We start from the raw sequence: 20,447 nt of genomic DNA, 5'->3' as shown, positions 1-20,447 counted from the left end.
GTGTTATCCTTAATTGTATATCAGTACTTATTACAATACCCAGTGTAAGTAAATATTTGAATCATTTTTAAAATGTAAATGAGTGGATGGATAGAGAGATGGATGTTTGCATAAATGAATAAACAGGAGAATACTTTCAGTGGCTACTTAGGAAATTTTAAAAGTGAGAAATCATGAAATTTGGCTTCAATCCTCTCAATTCCATTCAAAGAAATGGAAAATGTATAACTTATCAAAGCTAACATAAAAAGTTATAGAAAATCTGATTTAATATATTGCCATTTAAAAAATTGAATCGGGAATTGAAGCAAAATTTCCATAAAATTTGATTTCCAGTCTGAGATCAATTTACTGGCATGTTCTATGAAATCGTAAAGGAAGCATTAACCTCTGTGTTGTACAAAATATTCTGAAAAACTATAAATTATTTTAGGAGATTAGTATAATACTGATACCAAAACCCAGTGGAGAAAATACAAGAAGGAAAAATTATAGGACCATTTCACTGTAAGTACAGAGACAAAAACGTATAAAAAACTAGCAAACAAAAAAAAACAAAAAAAAACTAGCAAACAGACTTCCAGTTTCTGGTTCCATATATAAGAGGCTGGGAAGTCACCACTCCATTCTATCAAGAAGGAAAAAGCTGAGCAGACTGAAAAATCAACACCTCTTCTTGAATCTATAAGAGAGGTGTGGACACAGGGCAAACGGCTGCCCCCAAGAATGGAGAGATAGACAGGTGAATAAAGGGAGTGATGACTTACCTGAACAGTGACTCACAAGTGGAAACCACAGGAAGAACCAAAACCTGAACTGTAATGATAAATTGCTTAAGGATCCATGTAAGCAAGTCTGATAGTTAAAAACTCCAGGGACCCTGAGTCATGGCCAGGGCAGGGTGGAGGTGGCATCCCCACAGTTCTGTGAGTTTTACCCCTAGGAGTTTGACCAGATTCTCATATTAAATATGCAAATATTGGGGGGAAATTCCTTCATGCTTCCAGCAGAGTGGGGAGAAGAGGAACCCTGTTGAAATATGCCAGAGCACTCTGTTGTTCTTAACAAGGCCTGCCTACTAAAGAATCTATTTAACCAGACCCTAACTTGCTGGGGTTTTGTCAGAGCCTAATTGTCCTGAAGGAAGGGAAATACTCAGTTCCAGCTGGCTCTAGACTTTCACATGAGAGAGGGAAAAACCCAACTCCAGCATACTCTAGCTATGTTGTCCCACCTAAGTCGGGGCATTTGCGGGGGCGGGGGGTACAATTGAGAAACAGTTGTGAAGTTCACGACCCAGAGGTAAAAGATCATTAAAAGACTGAGACCTAATCATTGGACTAGAGAAAGCTTCTCCTCCCCCAACATCTCACCACTACATTACTAAAGTCCTATATATCCTTTTATCAAGTAAACCATGTCAGGCTATACAGAAAAAATTACACAACATATCAAAAGGCAAAAAACAATTTGAAAAGGCAGAGCCAGAAGAGAACCAGACATTGCAGGGATGTTGGAATTATTAGACCAGAAATTTAAAACAACTATGACTAATATGCTAAAGGATCTAATGAATAAAGTAGATAGTATGCAAGAACAGATAGGCAATGTAAGGAGAAAGATGAAAATCCTAAAATAAACAACAGAAAAAGAAATGCAAAAGATTAAAAACACAGTAATAGAAGGAAGAATGCCTTTGTTAGGTTTATTAGTAGAGTGGACATAAGTAAGGAAAGACTCTGAACTTGAGGCTGTATCAATAGAAACCTCCAAAACTGAAAAACAAAGAAAACAAAGGCTAGGGAAAAAAAAAAGAACAGAATACCCAAGGACTCTAGGACAAGCACAAAAAATATAACATATGTGTAATGGGAATACCAGAAGGAAAAGAAAGAGGGAAAGGAGCAGAATATTTGAAACAATAATGACTGAGAATTTCCCCAAACTAATGTCAGACAGCAAACCACAGATCTAGGAAGTTCAGAGAGTGCCAAGAAGGATAAATGAAAAAAGAAACAAACAGAAAACTATATATAAGCATATCATTTTCAAACTACAGAAGATCAAATAGAAAGAAATTACTCCTGAAAGAAGTCAGAGGAAAAACAAAACAAAACATCTAGCCTATAGAGGAACGCAGGTAAGAACTACATTTCACTTCTACTAAGAAACCATGAAAACAAGAATAGATTAGAGTGAAATATTTAAAGTGTTGAGAGAAAAAACCACAGCCTAGAATTCTGTACCCTGCAAAATTTCAGAAGTGAGGGAGAAATAAAAAATTTCTCAAACAAAAATGGAGGGAATGTGTTCCCTGTAGACCAGTCTTGCAAGACATGTTAAATGAAGTTTTTTAGAGACAAGGAAAATAATATAGGTCAGAAAGTCAAATCTTCATAAGGAAAGGAAGAATATCAAAGAAGGATATGGGAAGGTAAATAAAAACTTTTATTTTCCTTAGTTGATCTCACAGATAACGGTTTGTTCAAAATTATAATAGCAACAATGTATTTGATTATATGGTTATACAAATATTGTATATATACTTATGTATGCTTATATATAACTGAAATAAATGATAGCAATGATACAATAGCTAGGAGGGAGGAAAAGTAGGATTTTTTTTATTACAAGGGTATTTACACTACCTGTGAAGAAGTATAGGGTTATTGGAAGGTGAACTTGGATTAATTGTAAATGTATACCACAAACTCTATAGAGGGGCCACTAAAAAAAGTTAAAGAATTATAACTGATAAGCTAAGAAAGGAGAAAAAAAGGTTTTTGTGGTTCCTCAAAAAATTAAAAATAGAACTACCATATGATGCAGCAATTTCACATCTGGGTATACATTATTAATATTGTGATTTATAATAAATGTATATTTGGCCTTCAGCCCTGCTGCTGGCACAGAGCTCCTAAAATCCTTAGAATTTCCTAAGTGAAGAGAGAGACAAAGGTGTTTTGTTATGTTAATGAGGTGAGCTTTGGCCTGCTTCTAGAGTTAGGGGCTGGTTGCTAGGAGAACAGTCATGCTATTAAGGGTGCCTTCCATTTCCACAGGCTATTCCTAACCTTTACTACATTTCCAGACCTCCTGTACTGGACTGTGACCAGTTTTTCTGCACAGAAACGTTGAGTAATGCCAAAGATGCAGTGAGAAATAAAATGGTAACTAGGTTAGTAACTATGCATAAAGAAATTCCTCTATGGTCATAGGGTGTACCCTTGAATACTGATGTGCAACTACCACATCAATACTAAAAACATGCTACCTTCTCCTCCCCTTAAAAAAAAATTACTGAGATATTTTATTTTTACTGATTATTTTCCAGTGGATAGTGGGAATGGATAGGACCTCCTTTAATTGAGCTAAATAAATCTTTGATATGCAGCTGTATTCCCTTTTCCTGGGTGCATTCATAGGATGAATTTACTTGTGAATTGTCCCTTTGGCTTTGTACTACTCACTGCGTAATAAGACACCCCAAGGAAGTTTCCAGGAAGCAGGGGAAATGGCGGTGGTTATTTAACAAAACGGAAGAGAAATAAGCACATAGATGGAAAATAGCTCGATTTAAAGGGAATGATAATGGGAGAAAAATGAGAAAGAGCTAGAATATTTTATTTAATAATGTAAGGCCAAAGGCTGAATTTGACAGCAACGAAAACGAGATGACCTACTGGAGATGCCGGGGATCGAACCCGGGGCCTCATACATGCGAAGCATGCGCTCTACCACTGAGCTACATCCCCTGCTGGAGGCCAATCACCGGGCAGCATTCCTGTCCCTTTAAAATCTCAAAGCGTTGTGCACAATTTTGGGTTTTTTTGTTTCCAACTAGAGAGTAGCCGTCATTGAAGACGAATTACATCTAAAGCCTCTTTCGGATTATATCCAAGTAGCCCCCTTCCGAGACCCGCCGACAACATCCAACTCGTATTGTTACTGAGAACAGAGCCCAATTTTAGTAGCTTCAGCACAATTATTCTTATTTTAGTAGTTTCAGCACAATCGTTTTTTCTCCCGTCAGTCAAATCGAACCCCCGGTGGAAAGAACTGCGGGATTTTTCAGGACCCTTTGAAAAATGGTCTACGAGCCAAAACAAAGGCTCATGGAAAATGAGACCCAATTTTTTTGCAGCAGAGTAAGTTGAATGGTCAAATGAATCTTTGGAGCTGCGTCTTCCAACTTGATCCCGCTTGGAGGAAAAAAAAAAAAGAAAATTGTCCAGATAGATGAAATGTGAAAATCCTGCCCTCATATTTGTCCCCAGAGGCAACGGCTTGTCCCACAGAGACCTTCGAGTCCACCTGACCACAGATAACCGGAGTGGTTATCTGTGAACTTTGGCTTCATAAAGAATCTTAGATTTAAAGAAACCCGCATTCCTTTGTTTCCCCTTTCCTTTATCCAGGGGCCAGCTTCTCGTTCCGCAGGCTACTTTACCCCGTGGAAGAATGAACGTGGACAAGACCTCCTAAACCAGCATCCGGGTCCGGAGCGCTTCTGCACCCGCAGCCCCGCTGCACTACCACAATCTACTGAAAAGGCTTTTCTGACCCCAGACCCAGATGCAGTGATTTTTGTCTCTCACTTCAGAAGTCATACAGCAGAGAACAGAAACTCTTCAAAAGTGAAAATGGCAACACCAAAGGCACGATTCATGATGATAAATTGGACTTCATTAAAATTAAAAATTACTGCTGCTCTGAGAAAGACACTGTTAAGCCATGGGCTGGGAGAAAATATTTGCAAAACACGAATCTGATAAAGGGATGGTATCTAAAATATACAAAGAACTCTTAAAACTCAACAAGAAAATGAAAAGCCGATTATAAATCAGGCAACGTATCGGAACAGATACCTCATCAAAGAAGAAACATAGATGACAGATAACCATATAAAATGATGCTCCACATCGTACATCATCAGGGAATTGTAAATTAAAGCAACAATGAGATACTACTACACACCTATTGGAATAGCCAAAATTCAGAACACTGACAATACCAAATGCTAGGGAGTTGTACGAACCCTACTCCATTAATTTCCCTCAGATATCTACCTACCCACAGTTTTCTGCTCTCAAAAGCCTTTAAAACCCTTTTCCTTTATCTCATCACTTCTCCACAAATTTATTTTTCTTTCCTAAGACACTATATAAGCTCAGGGCTAACTACCCCTTTGAGTCATTTATCATTGAATCCTCCCATGTGTATGCATGATGCATGCATTAATAAACTTTTGTTTCTCTGTTGTTAATCTGTTTTTTGTCGCTTTAATTTGCACAGTTCCAATTAACGAAGTTAAGACGGGTAGAGGAAAAGATGTTTTTTCCCCTCTTCTACACTACTTTATCATCCTAAATCCCAGATTGAGAATATTGAAGAGCCAACAGCCAACCAATGAGGGAAAATATACAATGTGCCTTTATTGTTTAAGCCACTGAGATTTTGTGGATGTTTTCTTTTACATCATGATCAAGCCTATGCTGAGTGACACGGGGAAATTATGCCTTTTGTTATATGAATAGCAATTCTATTTTCCCAGTCTGAATTTTTCATTGACTTTGCTTGTGTATTTTTACTTTGTTTTACAGGAGGCTTTGTTTTGTTCTGTTTTACTCTATTATTATTCAAATAATACATATTTATTGCAGAAAATTTGGAAAGTAAGAAAAGGATAAAACTACTAAACAAACTCTACCTATACTCTTACCACTCTTTCAGAAGCTCTCTTGAAAAATCAAATTTGTTAAAATTTTCCTTTAAATAATTTTGGAAATTTTTTTTGTTTGTTTTTTAGCGGTACGCGGGCCTGTCACTGTTGTGGCCTCTCTCGTTGTGGAGCACATGCTGTGGACGCGCAGGCTCAGCGGCCATGGCTCACGGGCCCAGCCACTCCGTGGCATGTGGGATCTTCGCGGACCGGGGCACGAACCCGTGTGCCCTACATCGGCAGGCGGACTCTCAACCACTGCGCCACCAGGTAAGCCCTAATTTTGGATTTTTGAATCACAATTGATTCAATAGCCTTCCCCACTCCAAAGTTATTAAAAATTTCACATGTGTTTTTGAAGTACTAGTAAGTTTTGTTTTCATAAATCTCAAACACCATTTAGAATTCATCCTGCTGTGAGTTGTGGGATATGGAGTCAAAACTTTTTTTCCAGGTAACTACCCAGCTTTTGCCACACCAATTATTAAATAGTCCATTTTTATCCATAATGGGGGATTATAACCCATTGTGCTCAGTAATTACCGTCAGAAATAAAGTATGGATACATAGTATTTGAATTGTGCAATTTATCTAACAGACACACATAGAACTCCTGATGAGAACAGAGTTCCCTCATAATGAAAATAGCATTATACCAATTAGAAGACTCTAAAGCCCAACTAATATCCTTTGTTTTACTCTCCTCCCTTCTTTTTTTCCCTGAAAGATATTGTAACTCTCTTTCTTTTCAAATGTGTATCTGAATTTCCTTTCAGATGAAAATTTTACCTTGTTTATGATAAAGTCCTTTGTTGAAAATATGTACATCTGAATCTCTTTTCAAATATATATTTTATCTTTTTACTGTGACACACTGTTTTCAAAGCATATACGTACTTGAATAGCTTTTTAAAAGTATATATCAATCTTTTGAAGTTGACTTTCTTGTGAACAGAAGGATCTCTCTCCCCAGTGGCTCCCAAAGTAATTTCTTGAAAACTGAGGGATTCAGAGTCTTGTGGAAATGTGACCACTGACTTAGAAATTTTAAATATGGCTTTCTGTATACAGGAAGTAATGGGGGGAATATCCACTGGCAGAAATATCCAATGGCATGTTTCCTCTCAAGTCTTAACACATGCATTTTTATGAGCGAATGATTTGGGTAGAAGACAATCTCTGTCACTCACAGGAAAACATATATTAGTCTTTAGGTATAGGAAAGATAAAGGATGGTAAAAGGATATTAAATATTAGCACTTTATCAGAAAGAATTCAGGTAACCTTACATAGTGGCAACTTACCAGTATTTGCACATAGCCGCTCCTGGACTGTAGTTCTCAATAAGTTCCCAAATAAAACTGAAACTCATAGCTCCTACATTGTGCATTTTTATTTCAGTTGACACATGTTGACTGGAAAAAAAAAACACCACAATGTGAGAGTTGTGAGTTAAGTTTTATTTGGGGCAAAGTGAGGACTATAGCCCAGGAGACAGTGTCTCAGATAGCTCTGGGGAACGGCTCCGAAGACGTAGGGGGGAAGGTCAGTATTATATAAGATTCTGGTGCAGGGGGTATGTGCAGTTAAGCACACATTTTGGTAGAGGCTTGCTGATGTCACCGTTAATGATTTTAGTGCTTTTCTAGATATGACAAGATGTAAGAATTTGGGCTCATAAAATCTCCTGAAAATATCTAACTATTTGAAGGCCTGTTGTGCCAGTTTTTCCCAGAGCACAGAGTGCCTCATTTCTGATCTCCACTGCAAACTCCTTTCAGGGTGTGTTGAAGGTCAGCGGCTGCAGTGGCTAGTGATTTAGTCCTTGTAAAGACAGATGGCAAGTGCCAATTTTTAGTTGGCACGCCTCACAAATATGAGTGAAATTTTGCATATAGATTTTGAGTTGAGTTACAAAACTGCTCTAATTTGCACATCTATATATTTTCTTCTGTTTATTCAAATGCATTAATCCTTAGAACTCTGCTGTCCAATATGGTAGCCACTAGCACATGTGATTCTTGAGTAATTGAAATATGACCAGTCCAACTTGAGATGTACTGTAACTGTAAAGTACACAGCAGATTTCAAAGACTTAGTAAGAAAAAAAAAGAATGTAAATTATCTAGGTAATATGCCTTTATATGGATTATTTATTGAGATGATAATATTTTAGATATACTGAATTAAATAAAATGTTATTAACTTCACTTGTTTCTTTTTACTTTTTTCAATGTGACTACTAGAAAATTTTAAATTATATATGTGGTTGGCATTTGTGCCTCATATTATATTGGGCAGTGCTTCCCAATTTACCGTGCTTTTGCTTATATCAGGAATGTACAAGACCCCACTTGGAATCCAGTTTGCTTCCGTCACAATGTAATGATTTACCAGGAACAATGGACATGATCCTAGTTATGCTTTACACCAAGACGCAGAGGCAAATTAAAGCCAGCCCAATTTCCCCACCCCACACATTTCTCTCCCTCATTGAGACCTGTCACTTTTCTGTTTCCTATTCCTTATTCTGGCAGTCAGATGAATCTATTGGACAAACTGAGAGACAAGTTCTTCCCGACAAATGGTGTCCTTCCAAGTTCAAAATCTACTTCATGGGATTTCTGTGAACATGAACAAAACTCTCCTATGGTCAGAAGCGGGCAAAAAGGAGATGAGATACCAATCACCTCACCTAGATTTCTAAGCATTTCCCGGGATTTCTAAGGAAGTTCAAGGAACATTATACTAGAGTCCAAGATTAGTCTAGCTTAATACACCTTTTTTTCTGGGAATACCGTTAATGAGTTCCCAATCTTCAAATCACAATAAGCCCTTTTACATTCTCACTCTACATACTGTCTCTCTTTTCCATAATAATAAAACCCCTCCCAATCACAGATTGCTGCAGAGTTGCCATCTTAGTGATCACTGTAGTTGCCAAATATCTCCACAAGACTCCAGCTTAAATTTTCTTAAACAGGCATCTTAATCATGTTCAAACCCAAGCTACTACTCGTTCCAAGCTCTATCTAACACCCACAAAGCAAAAACACAACAGACTGCCAAGAGGTATAAGGGGATTCATTCTTCTCCGCACACATTCCACAATCGAAACCCCCACCCCAACCCCCTTCTCCTGTCTACTTGGGCGAAGGTATGAAACATTTAGGATTAATCTGCTTGCCTCTGGCAGTTCATAGCCCAGAACAGGGACTTTTTTTTTTTTTTTAAATGTTAGGAAAGAAAAAGCTCATTTTCGCCCGAACAGGGACTTGAACCCTGGACCCTCAGATTAAAAGTCTGATGCTCTACCGACTGAGCTACCCGGGCCCGCGAGAAATATCTTCTCTTACAGCCTATTAAAGGTAAGTTCGTTAGGTTGGTTTCAATTTTCAGTTCTCAAAGCGTTAAAAAATAAGTCGCCGGCACAAGTACCTCACATACTCAAGCCAAAAGCAGCCGGCGGATCTCACTTCTACACTAACTAGCTGCCACCACAACAGGCAACACGTTTGAAACAATTTGACTTCCCTCAAAAATCCAGCGCTCTGAGGAGCTACCTCAGCTATTGAAAGAGCCCCACGATGCTCTCAAAAGCCAACAGTTTGGGTAAAAATGAGGGGGATCTTCTTGTGGGACAAAAGTTTGCTGCTCACTTCCCTAAAATCACGGAAAGCCAACATTTTCTTGTACCTATAGGATGCAAAGAAGAGAGGTGGAGCTTGGACACGTCCTTCCTACCCATCTACCCAAATCCTATTCATGTTTAGAGATTCATATTCAAGCCCTCTTCGCCCTACTTCGCTAACTCCAACCTCGCCTCCTCCCTCTTCCCATTCACGCACTGCTTCGCCTTTCCGCTCTGGTCCACTCTGCCAGCTCCTGCGTGAGATCTTCCCAATAACTCAGTCCACTCCATCCAGGTTCCGGGTGGTTGACACTCCAGTCAGGGTTTCCCAAACCTGCCAGATTTTGAGTCTGCGGAGCTTTCTAATAGTATAAATTACTGTCCGGCCTCTTCTAAATATGCTTTCGGACTTCATCCAAAATTCATATCTGGATTACCTGTCGGACAAAATAGGCGGAAAGTGGTTTTGCGCCTGACTGCCTGAGGTGTGAGATGCTCTCTAGGCATGCAAAGTGCTAGTTCCTTTCCCAGCCCACACATTTCCCCGCTCTCTCACATTCCGGAGAGAATTCCTTCCGAAAGAGGTTGTGTATTGTTTCCTCCTCCCTCTTCCCTCCTTCTGTCTTTCAAAACAGAACCTCAGTAAGGAAAGCAGTTGCCGGGTCCCGACCGAGTTGCTGCCCTAGGTTTGCTAGACACTCTCTGTCGCTCTGCATTTCTTGGTAGGTTTTGTAAATTCTTTCCGCTCTGTCATCTCTTTCCTTCCGGAAGGACCTAAATCCCCCTCTATCCGCCCCGTCCCTACCACCCTTCCGCAATACTTTACGCTGAAGATTTCCCTGGTGGCGCAGTGGTTAAGAATTCACCTACCTAAAGCTAGGGACTAAGGGTTTGAGCCCTGGTCCAGGAAGATCCCCTGATGCCGCGGAACAACTAAACTCGAGTGCCACAATTAGCCTGTGCTCTAAAGCCCGCGAGCCACAACTATGGGGCCCACATGCTACAAATACTGGAGCCAGAAATACTTGACTTTTCTATAAAATACTTAACTTTTCTTCTTTGTATTCTTCTGCATTACCTCTGTGGTCTTTTAGGCAGCTTTGGAGGCAGAGGAGGATGAAGTTGGGGGAAAGGAAGAATTTGAAGACAAGAAAAATGCCCCATTCCTGGGACTTTCTTTGGTGATGGAATGGAAATACCTTCCTGAGAGCTAGCTGTGGAGCAGACTTTGAAGCAAGCTGAGAGAAGTAGGGAAGATACCCGAAGCAGAAACAAAGAGCCGCAAGGTCCGAAATCAATCTAAAGCCAGCCATTCTTTTGTTTTCCTGCAATGCATACCAATGACTCCTAATTCTCCAATTCCAATGTGTCTTTTTCAGTCCGTGTGCTACTCTCATCTCAGGCGCCTTCTCTTCCATAGCCATGTAAAAATCCAGGTCTCTAGATGCAAGCTATCTGCTGAATTATAGACTCAGGTATGACCTTGCTTACCAGACATCTTCATCATCATGAAGTTGCTTCCTACACATTTCAAATTCATCTCATGTTCAAACAGTGCCAGAACCAGTGATTGTCTGTGGCAGACACTTACCCCTTTTCCTTTAGTAGCTGAAGGTTTTCTGTCTTCTCTTTCCATCTGGACCTAAATTTCCAGAGGTAACTTTCTGAGTTCCCTTCTTTGTACTCACTCCCCTGAATTTTTTGCTAGGTCTCTGGCAGTCAGGAGCAGCGGAGGTACAGTCCCCTGCTGTGATGATGTGGGAAACCGGTGGTACCATGGAGATGACCAGAGAAGGAGTGACAAATCCCAAGGTCCAAGCTGAAGCCACTTGAGGCACACTGACCATCAGGGAGCCAAAGGTGAACCTTAGAGGTCCTAGGTATTAGTTATTTTCTTTCCCTGGGAAAAGTGCCCAGAATATGGATTCCCTTGGGGGCTACAGTGTCTACAGTCCCAGTGCTCTTCAGAGACTTTCTGTCTTTCATGATTCTGCCCACTGCCTTCATTTATCTGAGACTGTATGGAGGCTCCATGTCTAATCCAGTGAGTATGAAGAGGAAGAGAGAGAAGATGCATCAGGGTTCCTGGCATGGAAAACACCAAGGGCAAGCTTTTGTTCTCTGCCAGGAGCTGCTAGGAGCCACTGGAAGGAAAATAAAGAGGACAACAGATAGCTCACTCAAAAAGGAATTTAAAAGCAGTCTCTACTTGGCATCCGCCCTAAAATAGACACTGCCTTGTAAAAGCATTTCTCAACTGGGAGGGTCCAAAAACGATGCCCTTGGATGTCTGTGCTTTAGGGGTTTACAGCAGCTGCTGGGTAAACTGGGCATCCTAAGGTCCAGTGTCTGTGGAGTCCTGTCTTCTCATCTTCCACTGTGAGTTGCTAATCCTACCCTCTCAGCCCTCCTAGCCTTTGAGAGGCTAAATGGAAATCTTTTTTGTTTGTACACATGAACCAGCTTCCCTCCCTCTGCAAAATTCAGCTTTTGCATTATTCTACTCTTTTGATATACAAACTAGCAACCAAAAAAAAAAACTGAAAATGGAACTGATTTTGATATATTCACCTAATGCACAATTATGTATAGCAACAAAGTTGTTGTATAATTTTAATTAGCTCTTTGTTTATACCAATAGTGTTTATTTTAGGAAACACAAGAAATTTATGCATCCGTCTGTTTTTATCCCTCCCTCTTCATCTCCCCAACCCTGCACACACTACCCCTTTGGTTGCATCTCAGAAATCTTTGGTGTGATGTTAAATCATGTATTCCACTTTATGACTTTATTTAAAATTCTAAAAACAAGAAACTGGAATTCCGTGGGCAAATGTAGGAAATGTAGAAGGGAAGACATTTTAATTCATTACTCGCCAATATCCTTGCAGCTTTATTTCAGCCAGGAGTGTGTGTATGGGGTTGGGTGTTTTCTACTACCTGGTCTGTGAAAATCTCCAATGAGACCCAATTTATCATCTGCCAAAATCCAGCTTCTAACAAAAATTTTTAATGCCTTAAGCCTAATTTCCACCCAAATCAAACTATTCCTGCCAGCTAATAGCTTCCAACCCTGAAACTTCCAATTATGTTCCCAATGTTCACGTTGACAGTCTCATCATTCCTTAGCACTGCTGTTTGGGTTGTTCAATGTTCTCTCAGTCACTCACTCAGAAAGATTTGGGACCCACTTCCCCCACCTCAACTGCTTGCGTCCAGTAATGGATGGAGGGGTGGAGGGAAAGGAGGTGGGGATGAGAAGGGGGAGGCAGGGGAGGCAGGTGAAAGCTTTTCTCTTGTCTGTTAGATGATGCAGATCTGACTGCTCATACAACGAAAAGAACTAAAAGAATAGGGCCGTTTCTCTTCCCCTTTATTCTGTCCTTTTTCTGTTCTGTCTTTATTTGCATATGCCAGTTGTGGTGGGAGGCTTCTTGCTTTGGAAGTGAAATGTCTGATGGGAATGTCTTTCTTTTCCTTTCTTCCCTTCTTCCCTCCTTCCCTCCCTCCCTTCCTTCCTTCCTTCCTTCCTTCCTTCCAGTCTTCCTCTCTTTCTCTCTCCTTCTTCTTGTCTTTATTTTGCTGTTGCCCCACCCTGGGAGGTGATAAGCCAGAGGCAGCAAAAATGGGAAAACTATAAAAGCAATCCACTGCCCTTCTTTTCGCAGAGGATATGAGAAAAGGGGTTGATAAAACTTAAGTGGAGGTGCCAGGGATTGAACCAGGGACCTCGTACATGCAAAGCACGCGCTCTACCACTGAGCTACACCCCCATACCTCTACCTTTTTCTAGCTATTTCATAAAATATTATTTCTCCGTCTTTTTTTTTTTTTTTTTTTTTTTGTAAGCTAAGAGTTCTCTGGAGAAAGTCTATCAGGTTAAATTACACTATTTCTGAAATTACTAAACTGGATACAGTCTAGTGGCTTCTCCCTGGCCTGCAGTTATTTAATTAACCCAGGAACAGTTGAAAGAATAATGCTTTCTAAGAGATAATTGACTGAGAATGTCTTACTTTTTTCTTTTTCTCTCTTTCTGTTCTTTTTCCTTCATGCTCCTCAATAATACTACCAATGGAATTGATTGCTCAAGATTGATGTTGTGAATCTGCCATGTTTGTCGTTTTGGGTTCAGGAAATCCTGAATGAGCCAGATCTTTCTTTTTTGTTTCCTTCAATTAAATGTTCCTTGGGAAGACAGACATCACCAATGATGTTGAGGCCCTTAGAGTGGAAAGGGATCAGGAGCAAATGGGTATGAAGTTAACTGTGCTATGAGCAAGAAAAAGTGAGTTAGGGAATATAAAGAGGAAAGTGGGAAACGTTTGTGCCAACATGGTTTAAGAGAGTAAAAGAAAAGGGCAGGAACAAAGGTGCTAGAAACCAAACCCAGTACTTCATTTTGTGCACTCTACTCTCACATAATCCAAGAAATTCGGAAAAATACCTGTCCCCACTGATTTCCATTATTTGCTACTGGTTCTCCAAGAATAAGTCTAGAAATGAAAAGCAAGGATTTAGAAATTTTAGAAGATCTTGTAAATTGCTTTCACTCCCAAGTTCATGATCAGAGGACTTGACTCATTTTAATAGTGTGTAGATCTAATGGGGTGCTGTCCAATTGCTTGGTGTATAGAATGTGGAGAGGGCAGCATACTAGAACGGGAGAGACAACACTTTATTCAACTTAGGCTTTCAGCTGGCACACTTGCACATAAACGTAGGTTAACAAGAGAAAAACAGAGCTTATTAATGTGTGCAACAGGCATCACACAGAAGAAACCTAAACAAAAAGTAACTCAAAGTGGCGGCTTAGCACCGCGGCTAATGAAATATATTCAACAAAGAACAGTAAATTTGTAGACAAATGACAGGATCGAGGAATGCAGTTTTCATCTTCCAAGGGCAGAAAACTGTGGGAAATTAAATATATGGGAAGAAACTAGTGGAGTAAGATTTGTTTGCAGATTCCTCTGGTGCGTCTCTGGGCTGATAAGAGTTTGTCTCCAGTAAAAGGAGAATTTATATCCTGCCTTTGGGTGGATATGGGAGGGTAGAGAGAGCTTTCCTGTGTGTGTGTGGTTTTTTTTTTTTTTTTTGCATCTTAATTAACTTCAGCTCAAAATAATTTTCGTGTCAAAGAGGCATATTTTGCGTGACATAATCTGGTTTCATACATAGTCATGTGCAGAGGGAGCATGTTACAGTGTGTGATATATTAGAGCTAATTTGTCACTTCAACTCAAAAGTGCATGAAGATCTGAGAAATTATGAGTATGTCTTTCTATATCTTATCATATTTAAATCCTTTTAAGTTGCTTTTTAAATTTACAGTTTGATGTCATTAGTTTAAAAAGCCATTTAAAATTACATTATTTCTACTTAAACTAATTTACTGAATGCTAAACTAGATGTATTTCACTTTATTTTATTTTATTTTTTGGCGGCGCCGCGCGGCTTGCAGGATCTTAATTCCCCAACCAGGGATTTAACCCACGCCCTCAGCAGTGAAAGCGCGGAGTCCTAACCACGGGACCGCCAGGGAATTCCCATATTTCACTTTTTTCCCACCCACCCCCCCCCCCGCAAAATAAGGAGGTAGCTCAATATGAAGAGGATAGAAGTGATTCCAAAAACCGAAGGCCAGTTTTAGGCAGAAATACGAACACTCACAAGGAGCTGGTCTCATCACGCAGAATGAGAAACACTCGCCTGCGGTTGGAGGTGCCGCGGATTGAACCCGGGGCCTCGAGCATGCCAAGCACGCGCTGAGCTACACCCCCTTACTCTTTTTGCTCTTGGAATAAAATTAAATGGCAATATCTAACTGCCTTGTGTTTCCAGAACCTGAAATTGTTAGTACAAAAATCCCTTATGTACGATTCCGTTATTTCTGAAATTCCTTTATTGCATTCTCTTTCCAGTCTACATGAAGAGAAAGGCATCTTCATGCTAGGCAGAAAGGTACATTCCTAGGATCTATTCACACTTGTCAACCTACAAAAGGTGAATAGAAGAAGGAAAAGAAGAGCTAGAATCAGTGACACTCAAGGAACAACTGGGAGAACTAGCCCCACAACTTAATTTCTTCATACAGATCCCCATTGTAAGAATTTGCTGTCACCTAGAATATCATTCTGTGTCAGAATGTAAGAAAGTGCTTAAAGATGATAGTAAGCTCAACAGATTACAGTATCTTCGAGACAATCTTGGAAACACTGAGCATTAAAATGAATAAGAAACAATAAAGGAATACAAAGTAATGGATGAAATAAGACTGCTAGACCAGAGAGTTGACTGAAATACTAGGTCTGAGTGAGGAGATAGCCAGCGTCAAAGGATCCTCAACTTTGCTCTGAGGATGGTAAGAATGACTCTGTTGTCTGTTACACAACATGGGGGCTTCAAAAGTTCAGTCTGAATTGAGAGGCCAGTGGCTCAAACAGATTACTCAGACACTTGTTGAATTAAAGTTCTAAAATCACATGTACTTTGGCTAGAGTAAGGTTCCATAAGTTCATTGAGGGTTCATTCATAGAAAAATCTAGAGCCATTTTGTGACCTTCAGTGATGCCTAAAGGATTAGTGGGCTAGAAGACATAAGAAACCCCCAAACCCTTGAAATAAGGCAATTATAGCTTTCTCTCTAGATTTTTGTCGTGGCTCCATTACTTGAATAGGCAGGAAGCTCTGGGAGCAGCATTTTTTCCCCAGCACACACCAGGCACTTATCGCTAGCTTATCACCTTCTAGAATACGGTGGAGGAAAAGCTAAGGAAACAAAAATGTGACTCATGTTTTTAGTAGGATGATGTTTCCTTTAACTGAAATTATCTGTAAGTCCCATGTTCTTCACTATAGAAAATGTACATTGCTTCCCCGACCCTCACCAAACTTGAGGAATTGGGAATGGGTCTTTCCACTTTTTATTTTTCTTATTTATGCCCTTTAATTTATTGATTTCAAACTTTTCCCAAATCTAAGAGCCAGTGCACTTGAACTGAATGAAGAAGCCTCTTCCCAGTGAGTGATAGATGATGAGCATCACTTACTGCCAGGTGGTGGAGAGTTTGAGTTTTGAGGCATTGAAACTTGTTGGGTTTCCCAAGGGAAACTTGAAATCCTGCTCACAGAACTCTAGGTTGAGTTCTGACTGTGGTCAATGTGACACATTTATTTTTTCAAACTTTCAAAATAAAAAACAGTGCTTGTTTAATGTAGCTGGAGGTAACAAGTGGATAATAGTAATAACAATGGGTTACATTAAATGATTATATCACCTCCTTGATAAACAGACTCCCTAAGAGGTGAAGTAATTAGTTGGCCACTAGTTCACAGCCAACATGTAACAGGGCAAGTTTCAAAGCCAAGCAGATTTCCTAGAACACCTGCTCCAGATCCTTCTTTACAGTCAGGAATCCTGAAGTCAAAAGACAGATAGAATGACTTTTGGATTCATTTCCGTTTGAAAATGTCATTATCACTCACAGGGAAAGGGATGGCCCTACATAATTTCTTAATGTTGAGCAGCTCTCAATGCTGTGGGGAAATGAGAAAGAAGGGAATGAATTCATAAATATGTACCACGAAATAAAACACCTTAAATGCAGCAATATGGCCTGCAAACCCTACTATGACATTTTGTAGGGGACGCTACAGCTCTGGTTCTGGACGCCTCAAGGAACGGAGGACACAAAGACAGGAGAGAGGAAAACAAAGTATTTCTGAGAGTGAGGCATTATAGCATCTCTTTCAAATGGAATTTTCTCTGCAATAAAGAGAATGCCAAGGAGTTTGCGACTAGGACAATATCTACCAAATAAATCAGTTGAATACGTGTCCACTAGCTAGACCTGTAGATTCGGGTAGCTCACTAGGTAAATTTCAGAATTTTTAATCTGGGGAAACAAAGTTTGAATCCCTAGGGGTTCAGGTTCCATGTGTTTACATTTATTCTCCAGTTATTTCTAATCGGCAAAAGGCTACTGAAGTCTTGCCTGCTTGATGTTCTGAATATCTACAATGGACTCTTCTACCCTAGTGGCTGGTAAACTATTGCGTTCGAGCTAAGAATGGTTTTGGAAAGTTTCATGGATGTGCATGTCATCCTTGCGCAGAGGTCATGGGAATTTTCTCTGTATCTTTCCAGTTTTAGTATAAGTGTTGCCGAAAGGAGTACCGTTTTTTATTTTTAAAGGTGAAAAATAAAACAAAAAATAGTATTGGGTGATATGTGAAGTTTATATGAAATTTAAATTTCGGTGTCCATATATAAAGTTTTATTCGAATACAGCCACTTCATTTACACGTCGTCTATGGCTACTTTAGGGCTATCACGGAGAGTAATTGCAACAGAGACAGCACGTGGCACCCTTTCCCCTTCCCACTGCTGCTGTGCGCACTACGCATTGCAGCGACTCAGTGATCTTTCCTCAAGTTTTTCAGTGTCCTGTGCATCTCTGAACCATAACATTTTATTGTTATTACTTTTATTAGTAGTGCTTGCACATCATGTGAAAACAAAACAAAACAAAAAGTGTGAACTGTGGCGCAACATTGTTTTTATTGTGCAATTAGGCTTTAGCATGCTAAAGGAACTCAACATTCGTGGGCATCATCCGAGTGAATAGGTACCGGTCCACGGCCTGTTAGGTACCAGGCCGCACAGCAGGAGGTGAGCGGCGGACGAGCGAGCGAAGCTTCATCTGCCGCTGCTCGTCGCTCCCCACCGCTCCCCACCGCTCCCCACCGCTCTCTATCGCTCGCATTACCGCCTGAACCATCCACACCCCTGTCCGTGGAAAAATTGTCTTCCACGAAACCGGTCCCTGGTGTCAAAAATGTTGGGGGCTGCTGCATTACGACGTTCCTTATTAATGCGCAGAAAGGAAACTCACCCCTGGGATCAACTAAAACTCTTAGTGTGCCGAAACCCGGGATCGAACCAAGGACCTTTAGATCTTCAGTCTAACGCTCTCCCAACTGAGCTATTTCGGCTACCTGAAAACCCCCTCTTCCTGACATTTCTTTTTTAATATTTAGATTGTTTTCAACTTCCGTTTTAGACGTTTTCAGATTCCTTAAGCGTGGCTGCCTAATTGTCCAATATACTTGCCTATCTGGAAAGACCTGGAATCTATACCTTCCACGTATGCCAGTTGCATCCAATTCCTGGCAGTATTGGATGAACACGTAAAGGTGGGAGAATTTGAAAAGAGGTAATAATGAGGGATTCAATAGAAAGCCTTTCCGCTCCTCTACATCCTGTCAGTTGACCCAGATACAGCTCAGAATCTAAAGGAAACTAAAGAAAATATTATTGGGGGGGGGTCCCTTATTTTTCTCTTCTTTTCATTCTTTCATCTCTCACAATCTCCAAAAATGCTGAGAAATGGAGTCCAATGATGCTGTGAATTTGCTAAAAGAATACCGTATACATAAATATTACCAGACTAAACTCTTGAGACGATATTCCCAACTGACAGGGAAGCAACTTTCACAAAATTTAGAAAATTTGAAACGGCATATCTCATCATAACAGAATTTCTTCACAAAAATTCCTTCAAAAATGAAAATGAAACTACAACCAAATCAGATTTTGATTGGCTCCTTCGTTAGCCAGGCAAGGAAATCATTTAGCATTGTGATGTTATAAACAGTGCACAGCACCATTTCATATTCAAGTATAAATAGAATATATGAGCAGGGCCTACACACATGAGTAATTTGCATGAGAAAGTAGCTTATGTTCCCATGGCTCCTACACTTGATACAATCCTCCATTCGTCAATCTACCTCTATAGCTTCATAGGGAGTTCCTACAACTAAAGAAGAAGAAGAAAAAAGAACCAGACTTGGTTTATAGGTGGTTCTGCTCATATACTGGTGAGCAGAGGTGAGCAGCTCTGAGGAGGTGAGCACTTTTCTCAACTCTGGGAGCTGCTAAACCACTGTAAAGAATAATTAATGTTATTCTGTAGCAGTTCTCAGCAAAGAGACTCCTAAGTGGAGGTGCCGGGGATTGAACCCGGGGCCTCGTGCATGCTAAGCACGCGCTCTACCACTGAGCTACACCCCCGATGTTGGGGGCTTATTTCATTCATATTAGAAATCAGTGAGGATTTGGTGAGTCTCGCAAAACCACCAATTGTTCTGTGAATTAACTTAACGAGCTCTAGCGGGTGCACTCCACCCAAAGTGCACTCCACTCACAAAGGTGAGCAGCTTCCATAGTACCTGAATGTTGGTGGTGAAGGTAAACCCTCTCAGTGGGCGTTACTTCAAGCAGGGCACGTGACTGTTCATTTTGCTTGTAGAGTAGGGATCTACACTAATTTATGAGAGGTGGCTAATAGTTTGGCTGGTAATTAGGAGCTTGGAAGGAAAATTATTGAAAAAGTGGTGACAGAGAGGTCTGGGAAAGAGGCGGGTAGTTAGAATTGCCCAAATGTGCAGTCTAAGGATATTTGTTTCCATGTGAATGCCCTCCAGAGAACAACCTCCTCAGAGGCGATCTAATAGGCAGTTGGACACGATGACCCATTCTGTTGATGTCTGGAAGCTTCTCTTTAGCCACCATTCTACTTGCCCAGTGAGCTCATGGACAAAGTGGCCATGATGACAGGAACAGAGGTCATACACAGGTTCAGCAACATGCACCTCTATGCACCGAAATGATGTAGTTCAAACCACTGCTAAGTGACTAAACTACCAATATCACAGACAAACTTTGAGCCCTCACAAGCTATCATTCCATGGGGGAAGCAGCTAAACCCCTGGTGTCAGGTTCATTATATTTGACCAATTCTGTATTAAGGCGACAGTGTATATCTCACTGGAATAAGTACTTAACCTGGATGTGGATTTTCCTTCACCTCCCACAATGCTTCTGCCAAAACCACCAACCATGGATTTACTGAATGTCATATTCAACAGCATCCACAGCATTGTTTCTGAGACAAGAAGCCAGTTTATAGCAAATAAAATTTGGCAGTGGGCTAATGTTCTGAAATTCACTGGCCTCACCGTAAGCCCCTAACCCTGAAGCAGATGGCCTGATAGGATGGTGGAATGACCTTTTGAATACTTGGTTAT

At 40.3% G+C, this 20,447-nt stretch overlaps 6 non-coding genes across 6 annotated transcripts; all 6 read right to left on the bottom strand.

Annotated features, from left to right (window-relative positions):
- Positions 1–3,683: 3,683 nt before the first annotated feature.
- On the bottom strand, positions 3,684–3,755 carry TRNAA-CGC (transfer RNA alanine (anticodon CGC)). Its single transcript has one exon. It is a non-coding gene; the product is annotated as a tRNA-Ala (tRNA).
- A 5,227-nt stretch (positions 3,756–8,982) lies between these two features.
- Positions 8,983–9,055, bottom strand: TRNAK-UUU (transfer RNA lysine (anticodon UUU)). Its single transcript has one exon. It is a non-coding gene; the product is annotated as a tRNA-Lys (tRNA).
- Positions 9,056–13,054: 3,999 nt separating this feature from the next.
- On the bottom strand, positions 13,055–13,126 carry TRNAA-UGC (transfer RNA alanine (anticodon UGC)). The gene has a single exon. It is a non-coding gene; the product is annotated as a tRNA-Ala (tRNA).
- A 4,299-nt stretch (positions 13,127–17,425) lies between these two features.
- On the bottom strand, positions 17,426–17,532 carry LOC117198903 (U6 spliceosomal RNA). Its single transcript, XR_004480159.1, has one exon. It is a non-coding gene; the product is annotated as a U6 spliceosomal RNA (small nuclear RNA).
- Positions 17,533–18,277: 745 nt separating this feature from the next.
- TRNAF-GAA (transfer RNA phenylalanine (anticodon GAA)) lies at positions 18,278–18,350 on the bottom strand. The gene has a single exon. It is a non-coding gene; the product is annotated as a tRNA-Phe (tRNA).
- A 1,009-nt stretch (positions 18,351–19,359) lies between these two features.
- On the bottom strand, positions 19,360–19,431 carry TRNAA-AGC (transfer RNA alanine (anticodon AGC)). Its single transcript has one exon. It is a non-coding gene; the product is annotated as a tRNA-Ala (tRNA).
- Positions 19,432–20,447: the final 1,016 nt, after the last annotated feature.

The sequence above is a fragment of the Orcinus orca genome, chromosome 10 (genome assembly GCF_937001465.1).
Source record: "Orcinus orca chromosome 10, mOrcOrc1.1, whole genome shotgun sequence".
Classification (NCBI taxonomy): domain Eukaryota; kingdom Metazoa; phylum Chordata; class Mammalia; order Artiodactyla; family Delphinidae; genus Orcinus; species Orcinus orca.
This window is presented reverse-complemented; position numbering and strand designations above follow the sequence as displayed.